Source organism: Oncorhynchus nerka, linkage group LG22 (genome assembly GCF_034236695.1).
Source record: "Oncorhynchus nerka isolate Pitt River linkage group LG22, Oner_Uvic_2.0, whole genome shotgun sequence".
Lineage (NCBI taxonomy): Eukaryota > Metazoa > Chordata > Actinopteri > Salmoniformes > Salmonidae > Oncorhynchus > Oncorhynchus nerka.
Window position 1 is genome coordinate 93,797,457 of NC_088417.1, and position 6,616 is coordinate 93,804,072.

The window sequence follows — 6,616 nt, forward strand, 5'->3', positions numbered from 1 at the left end:
TAGAGAGAGTCTGGGGTTAGTCTGGGGTTACAGAGAGAGTCTGGGGTAGAGAGAGTCTGGGGTTACAGAGAGAGTCTGGGGTTACAGAGAGAGTCTGGGGTAGAGAGAGTCTGGGGTTACAGAGAGAGTCTGGGGTTACAGAGAGAGTCTGGGGTTAGAGAGAGTCTGGGGTTACAGAGAGAGTCTGGGGTTACAGAGAGAGTCTGGGGTTACAGAGAGAGTCTGGGGTTACAGAGAGAGTCTGGGGTTACAGAGAGAGTCTGGGGTTACAGAGAGAGTCTGGGGTTACAGAGAGAGTCTGGGGTTACAGAGAGAGTCTGGGGTTACAGAGAGAGTCTGGGGTTAGAGAGAGTCTGGGGTTACAGAGAGAGTCTGGGGTTACAGAGAGAGTCTGGGGTTACAGAGAGAGTCTGGGGTTACAGAGAGAGTCTGGGGTAGAGAGAGTCTGGGGTTACAGAGAGAGTCTGGGGTAGAGAGAGTCTGGGGTTACAGAGAGAGTCTGGGGTTACAGAGAGTCTGGGGTTACAGAGAGTCTGGGGTTACAGAGAGTCTGGGGTATAGAGAGAGTCTGGGGTAGAGAGAGAGTCTGGGGTTACAGAGAGAGTCTGGGGTAGAGAGAGTCTGGGGTAGAGAAAGTCTGGGGTTACAGAGAGAGTCTGGGGTTACAGAGAGAGTCTGGGGTTACAGAGAGAGTCTGGGGTTACAGAGAGAGTCTGGGGTTACAGAGAGAGTCTGGGGTTACAGAGAGAGTCTGGGGTTACAGAGAGAGTCTGGGGTTACAGAGAGAGTCTGGGGTTACAGAGAGTCTGGGGTTACAGAGAGTCTGGGGTTACAGAGAGTCTGGGGTTACAGAGAGTCTGGGGTTACAGAGAGTCTGGGGTTACAGAGAGTCTGGGGTAGAGAGAGTCTGGGGTTACAGAGAGAGTCTGGGGTTACAGAGAGTCTGGGGTTACAGAGAGAGTCTGGGGTTACAGAGAGAGTCTGGGGTTACAGAGAGAGTCTGGGGTAGAGAGAGTCTGGGGTTACAGAGAGAGTCTGGGGTAGTCTGGGGTTACAGAGAGAGTCTGGGGTTAGAGAGAGTCTGGGGTTACAGAGAGAGTCTGGGGTAGAGTCTGGGGTTACAGAGAGAGTCTGGGGTAGAGAGAGTCTGGGGTTACAGAGAGAGTCTGGGGTTACAGAGAGAGTCTGGGGTTACAGAGAGAGTCTGGGGTTACAGAGAGAGTCTGGGGTTACAGAGAGAGTCTGGGGTAGAGAGAGTCTGGGGTTACAGAGAGAGTCTGGGGTAGAGAGAGTCTGGGGTAGAGAGAGTCTGGGGTTACAGAGAGAGTCTGGGGTTACAGAGAGAGTCTGGGGTAGAGAGAGTCTGGGGTTACAGAGAGAGTCTGGGGTAGAGAGAGTCTGGGGTTACAGAGAGAGTCTGGGGTTACAGAGAGAGTCTGGGGTTACAGAGAGAGTCTGGGGTTACAGAGAGAGTCTGGGGTTACAGAGAGTCTGGGGTTACAGAGAGTCTGGGGTTACAGAGAGAGTCTGGGGTTACAGAGAGAGTCTGGGGTTACAGAGAGAGTCTGGGGTTACAGAGAGAGTCTGGGGTAGAGAGAGTCTGGGGTAGAGAGAGTCTGGGGTTACAGAGAGAGTCTGGGGTTACAGAGAGAGTCTGGGGTTACAGAGAGAGTCTGGGGTTACAGAGAGAGTCTGGGGTAGAGAGAGTCTGGGGTTACAGAGAGAGTCTGGGGTTACAGAAAGAGTCTGGGGTTAGAGAGAGTCTGGGGTTAGAGAGAGTCTGGGGTTACAGAGAGAGTCTGGGGTTACAGAGAGAGTCTGGGGTTACAGAGAGAGTCTGGGGTAGAGAGAGTCTGGGGTTACAGAGAGTCTGGGGTTAGAGAGAGTCTGGGGTTACAGAGAGTCTGGGGTAGTCTGGGGTTACAGAGAGTCTGGGGTTACAGAGAGAGTCTGGGGTTACAGAGAGTCTGGGGTTAGAGAGAGTCTGGGGTTACAGAGAGAGTCTGGGGTTACAGAGAGAGTCTGGGGTTACAGAGAGAGTCTGGGGTTACAGAGAGAGTCTGGGGTAGAGAGAGTCTGGGGTTACAGAGAGAGTCTGGGGTTACAGAGTCTGGGGTTAGAGAGTCTGGGGTTACAGAGAGAGTCTGGGGTAGAGAGAGTCTGGGGTTACAGAGAGAGTCTGGGGTTAGAGAGAGTCTGGGGTTACAGAGAGAGTCTTACAGAGAGAGTCTGGGGTTAGAGAGAGTCTGGGGTTACAGAGAGAGTCTGGGGTTACAGAGAGAGTCTGGGGTTACAGAGAGTCTGGGGTTAGAGAAGTCTGGGGTTACAGAGAGAGTCTGGGGTTACAGAGAGAGTCTGGGGTTACAGAGAGAGTCTGGGGTTACAGAGAGAGTCTGGGGTTACAGAGAGAGTCTGGGGTAGAGAGAGTCTGGGGTTACAGAGAGAGTCTGGGGTAGAGAGAGTCTGGGGTTACAGAGAGAGTCTGGGGTTACAGAGAGAGTCTGGGGTTACAGAGAGAGTCTGGGGTATAGAGAGAGTCTGGGGTTACAGAGAGAGTCTGGGGTAGAGAGAGTCTGGGGTTACAGAGAGAGTCTGGGGTTACAGAGAGAGTCTGGGGTTACAGAGAGAGTCTGGGGTAGAGAGAGTCTGGGGTTACAGAGAGAGTCTGGGGTAGAGAGAGTCTGGGGTTACAGAGAGAGTCTGGGGTTACAGAGAGAGTCTGGGGTTACAGAGAGAGTCTGGGGTTACAGAGAGAGTCTGGGGTTACAGAGAGAGTCTGGGGTTACAGAGAGAGTCTGGGGTTACAGAGAGAGTCTGGGGTTACAGAGAGTCTGGGGTAGAGAGAGTCTGGGGTTACAGAGAGAGTCTGGGGTAGAGAGAGTCTGGGGTTACAGAGAGAGTCTGGGGTTACAGAGAGAGTCTGGGGTTACTGAGAGAGTCTGGGGTTACAGAGAGAGAGAGAGTCTGGGGTTACAGAGAGAGTCTGGGGTTACAGAGAGAGTCTGGGGTTAGAGAGAGTCTGGGGTTACAGAGAGAGTCTGGGGTTAGAGAGAGTCTGGGGTTACAGAAGAGTCTGGGGTTACAGAGAGAGTCTGGGGTTACAGAGAGAGTCTGGGGTTACAGAGAGAGTCTGGGGTTAGAGAGAGTCTGGGGTTACAGAGAGAGTCTGGGGTTAGAGAGAGTCTGGGGTTACAGAGAGAGTCTGGGGTTACAGAGAGAGTCTGGGGTTACAGAGAGAGTCTGGGGTTACAGAGAGAGTCTGGGGTTACAGAGAGAGTCTGGGGTTACAGAGAGAGTCTGGGGTTACAGAGAGAGTCTGGGGTAGAGAGAGTCTGGGGTTACAGAGAGAGTCTGGGGTTATAGAGAGAGTCTGGGGTTACAGAGAGAGTCTGGGGTAGAGAGAGTCTGGGGTTACAGAGAGAGTCTGGGGTAGAGAGAGTCTGGGGTTACAGAGAGAGTCTGGGGTTACAGAGAGAGTCTGGGGTAGAGAGAGTCTGGGGTTACAGAGAGAGTCTGGGGTAGAGAGTCTGGGGTTACAGAGAGAGTCTGGGGTAGAGAGTCTGGGGTTACAGAGAGTCTGGGGTTAGTCTGGGGTTACAGAGAGAGTCTGGGGTTAGAGAGAGTCTGGGGTTACAGAGAGAGTCTGGGGTTACAGAGAGAGTCTGGGGTTAGAGAGAGTCTGGGGTTAGAAGAGTCTGAGACAGAGTCTGGGGTTACAGAGAGAGTCTGGGGTTACAGAGAGAGTCTGGGGTAGAGAGAGTCTGGGGTTACAGAGAGAGTCTGGGGTAGAGAGAGTCTGGGGTTACAGAGAGAGTCTGGGGTAGAGAGAGTCTGGGGTTACAGAGAGTCTGGGGTAGAGAGAGTCTGGGGTTACAGAGAGAGTCTGGGGTTAGAGAGTCTGGGGTTACAGAGAGAGTCTGGGGTTACAGAGAGTCTGGGGTTAGAGAGAGTCTGGGGTTACAGAGAGAGTCTGGGGTTACAGAGAGAGTCTGGGGTAGAGAGAGTCTGAGTCTGGGGTTACAGAGAGAGTCTGGGGTAGAGAGAGTCTGGGGTAGAGAGAGTCTGGGGTTACAGAGAGAGTCTGGGGTTACAGAGAGTGTCTGGGGTAGAGAGAGTCTGGGGTTACAGAGAGAGTCTGGGGTTACAGAGAGAGTCTGGGGTTACAGAGAGAGTCTGGGGTTAGAGAGAGTCTGGGGTTAGAGAGAGTCTGGGGTTACAGAGAGAGTCTGGGGTTACAGAGAGTCTGGGGTAGAAGTCTGGGGTTACAGAAGAGTCTGGGGTTACAGAGAGAGTCTGGGGTTACAGAGAGAGTCTGGGGTAGAGAGAGTCTGGGGTTACAGAGAGAGTCTGGGGTTACTGGGGTTAGAGAGTCTGGGGTTACAGAGAGAGTCTGGGGTTACAGAGAGAGTCTGGGGTTACAGAGAGAGTCTGGGGTAGAGAGAGTCTGGGGTTACAGAGAGAGTCTGGGGTAGAGAGAGTCTGGGGTATAGAGAGTCTGGGGTAGAGAGAGTCTGGGGTTACAGAGAGAGTCTGGGGTTACAGAGAGAGTCTGGGGTTACAGAGAGAGTCTGGGGTTACAGAGAGAGTCTGGGGTAGAGAGAGTCTGGGGTTACAGAGAGAGTCTGGGGTAGAGAGAGTCTGGGGTTACAGAGAGAGTCTGGGGTAGAGAGAGTCTGGGGTAGAGAGAGTCTGGGGTAGAGAGAGTCTGGGGTTACAGAGAGAGTCTGGGGTTACAGAGAGAGTCTGGGGTTAGAGAGAGTCTGGGGTTACAGAGAGAGTCTGGGGTTACAGAGAGAGTCTGGGGTAGAGAGAGTCTGGGGTTACAGAGAGAGTCTGGGGTTAGAGAGAGTCTGGGGTTACAGAGAGTCTGGGGTTACAGAGAGAGTCTGGGGTTACAGAGAGAGTCTGGGGTAGAGAGAGTCTGGGGTTACAGAGAGAGTCTGGGGTTACAGAGAGAGTCTGGGGTTACAGAGAGTCTGGGGTCTGGGTAGAGAGAGTCTGGGGTTACAGAGAGAGTCTGGGGTTACAGAGAGAGTCTGGGTTAGAGAGTCTGGGGTTAGAGAGTCTGGGGTTAGAGAGAGTCTGGGGTTACAGAGAGAGTCTGGGGTAGAGAGAGTCTGGGGTTACAGAGAGAGTCTGGGGTTCTGGGTTACAGAGAGAGTCTGGGGTTAGAGAGAGTCTGGGGTTACAGAGAGTCTGGGGTTAGAGAGAGAGTCTGGGGTTACAGAGAGAGTCTGGGGTTACAGAGAGTCTGGGGTAGTCTGGGGTTACAGAGAGAGTCTGGGGTTATAGAGAGTCTGGGGTTACAGAGAGTCTGGGGTTACATCTGGGGTTACAGAGAGTCTGGGGTCTGGGGTTAGAGAGAGTCTGGGGTTACAGAGAGAGTCTGGGGTTAGAGAGAGTCTGGGGTTACAGAGAGAGTCTGGGGTTACAGAGAGAGTCTGGGGTTAGAGAGAGTCTGGGGTTACAGAGAGAGTCTGGGGTTACAGAGAGAGTCTGGGGTTACAGAGAGAGTCTGGGGTTACAGAGAGAGTCTGGGGTTATAGAGAGAGTCTGGGGTTAGAGTCTGGGGTAGAGAGAGTCTGGGTTTACAGAGAGAGTCTGGGGTTACAGAGAGAGTCTGGGGTTACAGAGATAGAAAGTCTGGGGTTACAGAGAGAGTCTGGGGTTACAGAGAGAGTCTGGGGTTACAGAGAGAGTCTGGGGTTACAGAGAGAGTCTGGGGGTACAGAGAGTCTGGGGTTACAGAGAGTCTGGGGTTACAGAGAGAGTCTGGGGTTACAGAGAGTCTGGGGTTACAGAGAGAGTCTGGGGTTACAGAGAGTCTGGGGGTAGAGAGAGTCTGGGGTTACAGAGAGAGTCTGGGGTATAGAAAGTCTGGGGTTACAGAGAGAGTCTGGGGTAGAGAGAGTCTGGGGTTACAGAGAGAGTCTGGGGTTACAGAGAGAGAGTTCTGGGGTTACAGAGAGTGTCTGGGGTTAGAGAGAGTCTGGGGTTACAGAGAGAGTCTGGGGTAGAGAGAGTCTGGGGTTACAGAGAGAGTCTGGGGTTACAGAGAGAGTCTGGGGTTACAGAGAGTCTGGGGTAGAGAGAGTCTGGGGTTACAGAGAGAGTCTGGGGTTAGAGGAGTCTGGGGTTACAGAGAGTCTGGGGTTAGAGAGAGTCTGGGGTTACAGAGAGAGTCTGGGGTAGAGAGAGTCTGGGGTTACGGAGAGTCTGGGGTAGAGAGAGTCTGGGGTTACAGAGAGAGTCTGGGGTTCTGGGGTTACAGAGAGAGTCTGGGGTTACAGAAAGTCTGGGGTTACAGAGAGAGTCTGGGGTAGAGAGTCTGGGTTAGAGAGAGTCTGGGGTTACAGAGAGAGTCTGGGGTTACAGAGAGTCTGGGGTAGAGAGAGTCTGGGGTTACAGAGAGAGTCTGGGGTTACGGAGAAGAGTCTGGGTAGAGAGTCTGGGGTTACAGAGAGAGTCTGGGGTTACGGGAGTAGTCTGGGGGTAGAGAGTCTGGGGTATAGAGAGTCTGGGGTAGAGAGTCTGGGGTTACAGAGAGAGTCTGGGGTTACAGAGAGTCTGGGGTAGAGAGTCTGGGGTTACAGAGAGAGTCTGGGGTTACAGAGAG